The following is a 13,113-nucleotide window of genomic DNA, read 5'->3' on the forward strand; positions in this document are numbered from 1 at the left end:
AATTTTAAAAAATCGGGAGAATTTTACAAAATCAATGTTTTTACCTGTCGGTATTACAACTCGTGAAACACATTAGTGATGTGCCTGGGTGACCTACTCTACTAACCTTTAACGTTTCCTCTATGAACTCTAACCCTCCTGCAATATGGCGCCTATTGTCTAGAGTTAAACTACATCATTCGGTGTGTTACGTAATAGCTACGATGCCTATCCCTTTATATCCCTGCCGCAAAACTCAAATATCGCTAATCTGGACTGAATGCTTAGAGCCAGTACATTTGCATATCAATACCGAGGAAAGTGTGTTCGATGATAATCTATTCTCATCTTCTCTGGTTCGATGCACCCAAGGTGAATCAATGAGTGCTTCCTATATCTTTTATGTTTTCTTTTATCATTTGTCACAGTTCGCTGTATTCGTTACCACTATTCATTGAAATATCTCTTGGCCATAGGGCCTATTGCATTGCACTTAGGATTTGTATTTTTGAACGATGTCAATTGTATATGTCAGACTAGCAATTCTCGTTGCAGTACTTTCGGCTGTATACATCTGCCTGGAGCTGCTGCTTAAAGCACAAGAAGAGTCCACTTATATAGATACCGCTATAAATGGAAATAGAAGGTCGCCTCCGCATGTTGTCTTTATTCTTGTTGACGACTTAGGCTACAATGACGTGGGCTACAATGCCAAACTGCATGGATCAGCTATAAGAACACCCAATATTGACAAGCTAGCCTCTCATGGAGTCATATTAGATAACTACTATGTGCATAAGGTATGCACGCCAACGAGAGCGCAACTTTTGACTGGACGCTATCCGGTAAGTTACCGGGCCGGTGGTACTGGGAGCCCGTGGGTAAAGATGAATCCAATCAGGGATATAAAGGGATAGGCATCGTAGCTATTACGTAACACACCGAATGATGTAGTTTAACTCTAGACAATAGGCGCTATATTGCAGGAGGGTTAGAGTTCATAGAGGAAACGTTAAAGGTTAGTAGATTAGGTCACCCAGGCACATCACTAATGTGTTTCACGAGTTGTAATAGATACAGACTTTAAGGTACATATTTCGAGGTGCATAACAGACACAAAATTTGTGTCATAACAAACACCAAATTGGTGTCGATGACCTGACATGCATGCATTCTTTTGTGATGGTCTTTCAATTTGTGCCGAGTGGCCTTGGCAGACTTGACTATGCTTCAGTGGTCATGAAAGGATTCAATAGATAACCTCTGCCCCACTAATCCCCAGCTATTGTCTGAAATTGCACCTCGGAAGATATATTATAACAACTCAGTCCCTCAAATGATAGTCATATAACGACCAAAAGATAAATGACTGACTATCATTGAGGACTGAGTTCCGCAGTCTAGAGTTGTAATACCGACAGGTAAAAACATTGATTTTGTAAAATTCTCCCGATTTTTTAAAATTACTAAATAAGGTTAGTACTTCAAACCATTCTTTGATGAATCTATGCAATATGGCGGTATTTTTTGAAACATCTAAGAATCAATCTTAAACATCTTCATGATATTCATGTTTTTGCGCATGGTCAAAGCATGCTCTTGCGCTATCCACAGACTATCCGGTGGAAACTTCAAAGCAACGATCATGCGTTAATATTTACAAAATGGCGAATGATGTAGTTTAACTCGAACAATAGCGTGACCGGCGTGACGTAGTTTTTGGCATTGTTCCTATATGCACTTTCACCCTCCTGATCCAATTGCACCTCAATTACAGCCATAGCTGGTCCCCGTCGGGTCCACCCCACTTGAAATGTGAAATGGTTTGTTTTTTGTTTTTGGTTGATTTGTATGGCGCTTTCAACTACTAAGGTTATTTGCGCCAGTACTCACTCCTTTGTCAAGTTGCACCTGTATAACTCCATTCAGTCACAATACGTAATTTACTGCTTCACTGCATCTTATTGATTTCTATCCTTTTCATGTCTAGCTCGTTGATATCTCCTGAGTATAATGCATGTACTGATATTTGGGAATTATTTATCTCAGGTAGCTTAGATGTAAAACTTCATCTCACATTAGGTAGCACGTCAAGTACTTTTAAGGACGTTAAAGATTGTAACAATATTTATGAAATTTTCGATAAGTTTTGCAAATCATATTCGAAACGTGCTTGGAAGGTCAGATCAGAAATTAAGTCTATATAATTATTTTGTTGCTTTGTTACTCGTATGTAAAATCTTTATACTTGATGTAGATAAACGTCCCAATGGCCATTACTGCTGGCACTGGCACATAATTTAATAGTACGGCACGGTCAGAGAATCGTACGTGCGCCATCTTCCACCATTGCCGGCCTTCTATGTGCGCATTTGGGCGTTATAGCGTCAACAGTTTTGTTCTATTTCTATAATGTGCTGTTGTTTGTATGCATAATGCATGCATTGTGTGCTGGGGGGCGAGGTGTTTGCGCGGATACATAACTTGAGTATGCGTGGTTCTTAGGTGTGGATGATTTAAATGCATTTTAGTCGTTTATATTGCTATGTTTATTTGGTGTGGTATTTTACAGGGATATATAAAAAGGGGTGTGTTCTAATTATTTTCTTATTCTCCTTAATCATGTTTATGTAATCACGTTTGTAAATTTTACTCCAGTACATGTGTAGAACTGTGTAATTTTTGTAATTTTGTGTATGAACGCACCGCCGGGTAGGCGTGTGCCGCTGGTTCAAAAGCGTATGTTCGAATAAATAAATAAAAAAAATAAAATATCTGCTCGTACACTAAAATCCAGATTGTTCCTCTGTCTGCGTGGTAAAAACCAAACGGTGTCTCTTCAGAGTCACACCAGGCTGAGTCAGCCGAGGAAGGGCTAAAACGTGGTCAAATTACTTTCCGTCGTTTTATCTTTTCAGTTTCTGTTTCCGTAACCGTAATAGTTTTTGTAAGTCATTGTTATTCTGAAGTGGTAGTCTCCCAGGTGTGGCCAATCTTTTATTCTAGCCTTTTGTTAGTTACTGAAAATTTGAAGCTCGTGAATTTCAGTTTTCGTTTTGGTAAGTTATATAGATTTTTTACATAAAACCTTGAGATGTGCGGTTGGGTGCTAATCTAGACAAAAGAAGAGTCTAAATTTTACGGTCCTAAATTCGCGGTAAATTGTACGGCTTCAATTGACTTGTGTTTGGTGTATATGCACTTACGCCTAGACGTAAGTGGCTTGTAAAAATTGTCTTGCATTGAAATATATACTAACCATTTGCCAAGTTATAAGCAAAAGTTTTTCATATTGGCGATGAAACGAGCGTCTAAAATAGTCAAATATCTCCCAATGAGGCGCGTACAAGTGGTGATTTGGTAATCATGTTTTTTATTGAAATACAACAAAAGAATTGCATTGGAGCAAAGATAATGTATTCTATTCATTCGTATCACTGGCAAGCTAATCTGATAATTGGTTGGGTCTATATGCAAGGCTCGGGTTTATTTTAAATGTTTATTTTTGCAGAACTTATTTTCAGTCATGGATCATACTGATAAATTTCGCAAGGGACGGAGAGGGAGGGAGGATGGGGGGGAGGGAGAGAGGGAAATACTTGAGACTGAACAAGTGAGAGTGGGAGGGGTGAGGAAGAAAGAGAGGAGAGGGGAGACTGAAAGACTAGAAAGAGAAGAACTCGAGAGGAGAGAGTAGGGACTGGGGAGGGAGGTGGGAGACTGATCATGGGGGGGGGGGCAAGAGGAAGCAAAATAGGGAGATAGACATTGATGGAAGGGCGACACTGTGGCCATGCACACGTGCTTTGGGGTTCGACAGGTTCATAAGCGGACCTTTTGTGATTTTAGGGCTTATTTGCAACGTTTTTACAGAAAAAAGTGGACTTTGTCATTCGGATTGGCATGCATTTTGTCAAATTAATAATAGATTTGCCAATGTTAAAGACGAGAGGGCGCTAGGCCATTAAAAACACTGGTGTTAACATAATCTGTTCTCTCCCAATTTTATTGACATAAGCAATCACCTCTATTGAAATAAGCTGATGGGTACTTCAGAGTTAACAATGAAGTCAGATTACAGTAACTTACTGAATCCCTTGCGTTTTCGTATCTGAACAAAAGACTTACGGAAACTGAAAAGATAAAAAGACCCTTTGCATGATCCTACGCTAGCTTGACTTCCTCGCATCCAAGCCTGTTCCCCAGAGCCCAAGTTAGCGTTATCCATCCGACACCACGTGGAGGTTTGGGTTGAGTTGCCCGCGAGCAATTACTTTGCCAGCTCTACGGACCTTGCCGGACATGTGAAATGGTGCGTCCTTGGCGGGGATTTTAAACTGTATTCAATCATCCGTGATTCTTTTGTCACTGTGCCTTTTGCAGGGGCGTAGCAAGCATTTGGACAGGGCAGTGTGGACGAAGTCCAGGGGTCCGGGGGTTAGGCTAGACTCGCTTGCCAGTCCTATATACGCCGTGTCTATGTATTAAGGACTGGCTTACGCCATTTTGGATGTCAATGGGAAATACACACTTAACGATTTGTGCAGGTCAGAAATTTGAAAAAAAAAATCTTTAAAATTTCATCAATGTATATAAAATTGGTATCCACCTTATTGTGCTTGCTAATTAAAGACTCGGTTGAAACAAAATTAAGGATCGAATGCATTTTAGTGCCCAAAAAGGCAAAATTATCGTCAAAGTTCTGCCGAATTCTGCACCCTTTCGATAATATGTCGAACTTTGCTCTGTTGACCTACAAAGACTACAAATTTGGCCGCTTCCATTTAGGTGCAAGTTGGGACATGTGTAAACATTACAATTACATTACCAATTTCGTATTATAAGATCGTACATTACGGCTTTAAGGTCATGTCTTCCATTTCAACTGGAATAACCCAATAGTTAGTATCAGAGACCCCGGTAAAAGCTCACCTTCTTGTGTAGTGGCTTTAGAAACATGTGAGACTTTGCGACCGAATTCTAAATTCAAACACGTTGCAAGCCGGGACTATTTTTCGCCGTTAATCTTTTTTATGCAATTATTCTTATAATTATAGATACGATATGGGTTACAACATCATGTGATTGAGGTATCGCAGCCATCTTGTCTTCCATCAGATGAGGTTACATTAGCAGAGGAATTACAAGACGTTGGTTACTCTACACACGCAGTTGGCAAATGGCATCTGGGGTTTTATAAGGAAGATTGTTTACCAACCAATCGAGGATTTGAAACATTCTTTGGTATGATATCATAACTATTTATTTTTAATAAAAACAAACAAACATATACACAAACCAACCCTTCCCCCGTCTCTTTCTTTCTCCTCTCTCCATGCTCTTGGTCGACCGATATCTCATAAACATCTACTAGCCATAGTCGATTTTATAAAATAGGGTCACGCCATATCATAATCAAGGAGGCCCCCCACCTGACCCCCTCAGATTTTCTTTATATTTTACTCATATTATGTTGTACCTGTAAAAATATTAAAAACCTGCTAATTTGAGGTCTGTAGCTCTAAAGGATTTTCTGTGGCAGCCAATTAAAGTTGGATTAGGGGGGTCTAAATTTGGACCCAAAAGTGGCCCTTTAAATAAATTTCATCTTTGGCAGTCTGTGCCTTTTTATAAAAAAAAAAGAGGGAGGTCTGAAACCTTATATACACTGCTCAATTTGTCCAAAAGTAGAAACAAAATGTCTGTAATTGCGCGTTGTGTCACGCGGTCATTAAATATGCAAGAAAAATGTGTATGTTTTGTAAACTGGCAAGTTTAGCCCCCCTAAATTCACATTTTTGTGTCAGATTAATTATTTTTTGTTGTCACTGATATTATATATAGGATAAATACAATGCATACCCATTTAGAACAGCGCCCTCACGAAGATGAAATTTACTGCTAATTCAACATTTTCAGGGGCCCAAAGCGATGTGATCCAGATTCAAAATTTATAAAACATCACTTTTATATGACTACTAGTCTTAAATTACAACTTTCCTAAGTCCCAGTAATTTTATAGTTTGACTTCATATAAAACGACAAGCCCGAAGTAGACCATTTTCTTATGATTGCATGTATTGCAAATGTGCCGAATTTGGAAGGCTTAAAATTATTTGATATCAGAAGGACATTCTTCGTATTCAGAATGCAATTCGATATGTCTGATGTGCTCTAATGTCCCACAATAAATACTGTCCAAACGTTCATACCCCTTCCCTTAAGCCTTATCTAGATCTTTCTTCATCTCTCTCTCTCTCTCTCTCTTTTATATTTGTTAACACTGTTACATAACTATCTATTGTATTCTCTCTATTAGTTTCTTCTCCTACATTCCAAAGCCCACCCTTGGTTCATTCTACCTGACACTCTCTAAACATTGAGATATATAAAGATGGATGTGAAATAAATTGTACAGCTGTATATGGTCAATTCCAGCGAAAGCAGGACAAAATTTCTCTATGTTAACTTTCCACTTTAAAATGTCATTAATAAAGGAAATCACGTTATTGATGGAGCATATCATGTCACGTCCAATGTGCTCTCTTTGTGCATATAGGCCTTTACTAGCAAGTCATACCAGGGCACAAGTTATGATGGCTTAAGGGGGTACTACACCCCTCGATAAATTTGTTGTCTATTTTTACATTTTTATAAAAAACTAATAACACAGTGGTAACAAAAGTTATGTATATTATAGGGGCAAGGAATCCAATTACTACACTGGAATTTCAATGACCCAAGACAAACGGTTTGTTATTTATGATAAGAAATAAGGTACCGATAGGATGTACCTTGTTTTCTATCATATATGCTGAACCACTTGTCTTGAGTCACTGAAATTTCAGTGTAGTAATTGGATTCCTTGCCCCAATAATATACATAACTTTTATCACCAGTGTGTTATTATTTTTGAGAAAAATGCAAAAATAGTCACAAATTTACTACAGGGGTGTAGTACCACCTTAAATGAATTGGCGTTACCCACGAATTCAAAGATAAAGCACCATATAAGTCATTGAATGTCCTTCAATCAAAATGAAATTATTACCGTTAGAAAGACGTTTGCATGATCTCTCATCATATGTAAAACGATTGAATTCCACCAAAGTTTGTGGACTCTAGAGGCCATTAAGTCCTAGTCAATTTGGCTAATAATTTTGTTACCCGCGTATCAAAAATAAAATGATCGTTCTGAAAATGTTAAGTGAATATGCCATAAATGACTATATCATGAAACGAAGTTTCGTTCTATAAATCTGAGGTCCAAGTGATTATTTTATGCAAATACGTTTTACCCATAAAATTCCATAAAATCAAATTTGACGTTACCCACGTATCGACTGTTACCCACGAGTCCAGCAAACATAATTGTCATAACTTAAATTAACATTTAATGACTTTGGACACTGAATTTAGTTTGACAAGCGCTTAAAACTGTAAATCGTAAAAATACGTTCACCGCTTTAAAAAAGAATCTACGACGGTTTAATCTTTTGTTACCCACGAATCCCGAATAGATGCTTACCTTGAAAAACAAGGAGATTGTTTATTTTAAGTTTAAATCAGCACATATTCAAGCCATGGGTCAGCTATAATTTTTACAGTACTTACAGTTTATGCACCTAAGAAACGCAAACCCCAAACGGTACTATAGTACTTATAGCTTTACCCACGAATTCGGCGTTACCCACGAATCCAAGGATTTACTCGTAAATTATATGTTTCGTATGCATCTTAACATTTTGAAAACATGCGAAATAGGTTCCAAAACAGTCCTGTTTAAAAGCGTCCTCTTGAAGGCATACTGAAGCTGTATCATGAAGTTTTGATTGATTATCCTAAATTACCATTTTTGGGTAAATGCAATTGGTTAGAGAAACGGGAATCATTGAAACACAATGGAGGAATAACCGCATGGTGGTTTCCAACCTTCTGTAATATTTTTTATTTTGCCGCTTACCAATACATACCTTCAAATATGTGTTACCCACGAATATTTTTGTTACCCACGAATCCCTACTTAAATTATAGTTAACAATGTATTGATAGTGTTTTAGTTCATAGGAACTGTCAAACACGAGTTAATAGAATATTGCTGCATGAAAATATGAAATGATTTTACTAAAATAATAATATAAAACTGTTTGCGCTGTCTATTTGAATTTGGCAACTTCATTATTCTCAAAATATTTATACCCAAAATGCCATAATGATCCATTCTAAATATTCCATGTAGTTTGTATTTTGATTAAAATTCATTTTAGTGCCATTGCAGCCTGAATTATTGACATACGGAAAAGTATTTTTATTTTTATTAAAAAAATTAATAGGAATTGCTATTTTCCAGACGCTATTACCCACGAATCCATCCGAGATCCTCATCCTGCGACGAGATACAAAATCTAACTTTATATTTACATGTATATGAAGCATTTATTCTAATCTTTCGAAATAATACAGTAATGTTATATGATAGCCACTTTGGAAAGAGTTCGAAGAATTGACACAATCTTAACTGTACACCTGGTTCTTTCTTAAAATTTGTAATAACCAAAATATTTCTTTGTAGATATATGTAATAAAATTCTATTTTACGTTCAAAGTCTTCACCGATTTCTAGTGTATATGAGTCACACATAAAATATTGAAAGATATTAAAGAAAGTGAAATTTTATGGCGTACAACAGGTGAAAAGGCTTGAATTCGTGGGTAACATGCATATGCGCATTTAACACTTTATTTGGTCTAGCAAGAAAAGTTATTTTTCAATCCGATGGCACTTCCACCTGATGATTCACTAGATATGATCGTCTCATTTGATAAGTCTAGAATTGAAAAGGAAAACATTTTCAAAATGGCCCCAGAGAGAATTGTGTCCGCTTTGGCTGGAATTGACCATATAGATATTAACCAACAACTTGATTATCATTAGTATCATCATTATATTTGTGCCATCATTTGTTTTATGTAAGAAAATAGCTCTTACAGGGCCATGCAAAAAAAATGTAAATTCACATTTTTGTCAGATTAATTGTTTTTGTGGTCACTTATGCTATGTAATAGACAAATACAATGCATATGGGTATATACAAAACATGGCCTGGCCTGGCCTGGCCTGGCTAGGCCAACTGAAAAGTATTATTTGTTTGCCAGACACCCGATGTTGAAACATTGATGATAAATACTCATAAAATGAGCAGTTGGCGGAGATTGGACATTCGTTAGTAAGCCAAATTTTGCTCGAAAACCATTTTTCTACATCGATCACCGGTCCTCAACATTTTGGTCATTCAAAATGTTGAACCGTATAACTCCAAATTTGTGGACATTCATTACTAGGTTAAATTTCGCTCTTAGGTCATTTTGGACGCAAAGTATGGGTCATTGAGTGAGAGACCGTTTAGACCTAAATTATGGCTTTTTTTAATGGGATCTTTGGGTGGTGAGAGTCCAAAGCCACGAACATTGCATTTCTACAATCCCCGAAATATGTCCTTGAAACGCTTTAGGCATCTTGAATGAAATCAAAAGTGTATTTTTAATGTGGATAAAAATGTTAAATATTTGGAATTAGAAGAAAACTGGGCCATCAATTAACACTTTTGTATGCCGAGAAAGATAGGCCTATATCCTAATTATAATGAGCACATTTTGTACAAAAGCTTCCCCACTCCATTAACAAACACCAAATTATGTATTTATTTTTTAGGCCTAATATTTCTCATGATATTGATATACGTATGAATTGTAATATCACATTTTACTAATATATAAAAAAAAAAAGAAGCGGCTGATTTTATCCATATGTTTAAGGGCTGGGGTATGAACGTTTGGACAGTATTTATTGTGGGACATGAGAGCACATCAGACCTATCGAATTGCATTCTGAATACGAAGAATGTCCTTCTGATATCAAATAATTTTGATTTTTGAAATTCGCAACGTAATACACATTTTATGGCAAATCATTAAAAATTGATATTTTTGATATTTTACAGTACTCGAAGTAAACTTTATAAATCTGATGATTTATACTTAATGTAGTGGGATGAAAAGCCGACGATCAATTGAAAATTTTGACCTTTCGTATTGAAGATATGGATTTTTTCCCAAAACACCAAAAAAAATTAGGTCTTTTTGGGAAAAAAATCCATATCTTCAATATGAAAGGTCAAAATTTTCAATTGATCGTCGGCTTTTTCCTTCCAGCTACATACACTTTAAGAATATATCATTAGATTTATGGGAGTTTGGGTCAGGCAGAATTTCTTTTTTACGCCGCCGAAGGCGGCGGAATTTTTTTTTTTCGCCTCCGAAGGCAGCAAAATTTTTTTTTTGCCGCCTTCGGCGGCGAAGTATTTTTTTTTTTTAATTTTAATACAATTTTTATACAAAGTTGGGTGGGGGAAATTTTTTTAGTGGGTCTCACTGGTGGGTGAAGTTTTTTTTTTCGTCTCACTAGTGGGCGAAGTTTTTTTTTTTTCAAAAAACTCCCATGCCCCCCCTGGAAATCTAATGGTGCGCCCCTTACAATCCAGTGAACAACTAGAGTCAACAGACGCTGAATACAAGCCGCAATTTGACCCTATAACTTGACCCCTGGGTTACGGATGGGGTCAACTGCTCTTGCATTGTGCTTAGGATGTCATAAGAAATATTCCTGGTCAATTTCAGCTTAATCGGAACTTATACATGGATTTTGATTTTTTTAAATTTTTGATTGACCTTTTGACCCCCTTAATGACCTTTGACCTCAATGAAAAAAACCCTTATGTACACCGACAAAATGCATTGTTCCAATTTTAATTAAAAAATTCTAACATGTTCAGTTCTTGAGATAAAAATTCTTGAAGTTATTCAGCTAAAAACAGGAAGTGACCCCTTAATGACCTTTGACCCCCAAAATAAAAATACCATGCCTACATCAGGTAACACTGATTCATGTATGATGGTTATATTACTCTGGTCTGTTTACATTTTGAGATAAAATTTTTTTGAACATTTTTGATAATTTTGGTTCTTGACCGGAAGTAACCCCTTAATGACATTTGACCCCAAAACTGTAGACATCCTAAGGACCCTGGCTAATAGCAATGCATGTGTGTTAATGGCGACTCTCTGCTATGTAATTTGTACAGACAGTGATTTTTTGAATATTTTTTACAAATTTGTCAGATTTTGACCGGAAATGACCCCTTAATGACCTTTGACCTCAATTCTTTTTAGGAAGTTTTAAGCACTGCCACATGTTGATTCATATGCATGAGTCACATGATCATTGCATGTAATTTGTGGAAGGAGTAGCATTTTTTGTGAAATCACATTTTTGACCATTATAGCTAGGTCAAAGGTCACAGCGAGGTCAAAGTCAAATGGAAGGTTTGGCCTAGCCCAATGGTCATTTGGGTCAACTTTGGTTGAAATCTGTCAATCCGTTGCGGAGCTACATGCAGTTGATTGCGGTTGCCAGAAGAAGAAAGAAGAAAGAAGAAACTAGAGTCAACAGACGCTGAATACAAGCCGCAATTTGACCCTATAACTTGACCCTGGGTTACGGATGGGGTCAACTGCTCTTGCACTGTGCTTAGGATGTCATAAGAAATATTCCTGGTGAATTTCAGCTTAATCGGAACTTATACATCGATTTTGATTTTTTGAAAAATTTTGATTGACCTTTTGACCCCTTTAATGACCTTTGACCTCAATGTAAAAAAACCTTATGTACACCGACAAAATGCATTGTTCCAATTTTAATTAAAAAATTCTAACATGTTCAGTTCTTGAGATAAAAATTCTTGAAGTTATTCAGCTAAAAACAGGAAGTGACCCCTTAATGACCTTTGACCCCCAAAATAAAAATACCATGCATACATCAGGGAACACTAATTCATGTATGTTGGTTATATTATTCTGGTCTGTTTACATTTTGAGATAAAATTTTTTTTTACATTTTTGGTTTTTGACCGGAAGTAACCCCTTAATGACCTTTGACCCCAAACCTGTAGGCATCCTAAAGACCCTGGCTAGTAGCAATGCATGTGTGCTAATGGCGACTCTCTGCTATATATTTTGTAAAGACAGTGATTTTTTGAATATTTTTAGCTTTCAGACCGGAAATGACCCCTTAATGACCTTTGACCTCAATTCTTTTTAGGAAGTTTTAAGCACTGCCACATGTTGATTCATATGCATGAGTCACATGATCATTGCATGAAATTTGTGGAAGGAGTAGCATTTTTGTGAAATCACACTTTTGACCATTATAGCTAGGTCAAAGGTCACAGCAAGGTCAAAGTCAAATGGAAGGTTTGGCCTAGTCCAGTGGTCATTTGGCTCAACTATGGTTGAAATCTGTCGAAGCATAAGAGAGCTAGGGCGAAACGTGGCAAGTCACGCAAAATGTCACGAGTTGCCAGAAGAAGAAGAAGAATTGAGAAGAGACAGAACAAGCCGACATCCGTCGTCGGCTTGTAAGAAGAATTGAGAAGAGACAGCACAAGCCGACGTTTGACGTCGGCTTGTAACTATTATGATATTTAGTCCTACTTTAGGAGCTTGCATACCTATTGTACTCTGTTGCCAGGGACGTATGAAGGCATTAGAATATCTATGGTAAATGACATAACTGGTTTTGATATTTAAATAGATGGGCGGACCCCAACGGTCACGATTTGCTTCGGTGAACTCACTGATTCTTACTATTTATGTAAGTGGACGGCCTTCAACTGTACAGGTTGAGTGAACATGAATAGCCAGCTTCGTAGTAACCAAAATGATGTGACAGGAAACGGCCTTGGCTAAAGCACGACTATAACGTGCGGACATTTGAGCATGATAGTTATGTCTTAGAATGTAATGACAAGTTGTGACTTTTAATATTTTAATACAGGGCTGTCAACTCTCACGCATTGCCCGTGAGTCTCACGCATTTTGTCAGTTTCTCACGGTCTCACACCATGATCTCACTCCTAAAATCTCACGCATCATCAAAATAATTTGTTGCTCCTACCCCCCTCCCCAACTTTTGAGATTCTCGGTCGCCATGGCTCAAATAATCATGGGTCAAAATGAACATTGTAGTCGACTAATCCCGGTATAGCATTCATTTCTACATACTTACAAAGTATCATG

The 13,113-nt window shown here is 37.1% G+C and overlaps 1 pseudogene; it reads left to right on the forward strand.

The window, feature by feature from the left end:
• Window positions 1-444: 444 nt before the first annotated feature.
• The window catches only part of LOC140156624 (arylsulfatase I-like), a 40,276-nt pseudogene continuing 27,607 nt past the window's right edge, over window positions 445-13,113 (forward strand).

Source organism: Amphiura filiformis, chromosome 7, assembly GCF_039555335.1.
Source record: "Amphiura filiformis chromosome 7, Afil_fr2py, whole genome shotgun sequence".
Taxonomy (NCBI): Eukaryota; Metazoa; Echinodermata; class Ophiuroidea; order Amphilepidida; family Amphiuridae; genus Amphiura; species Amphiura filiformis.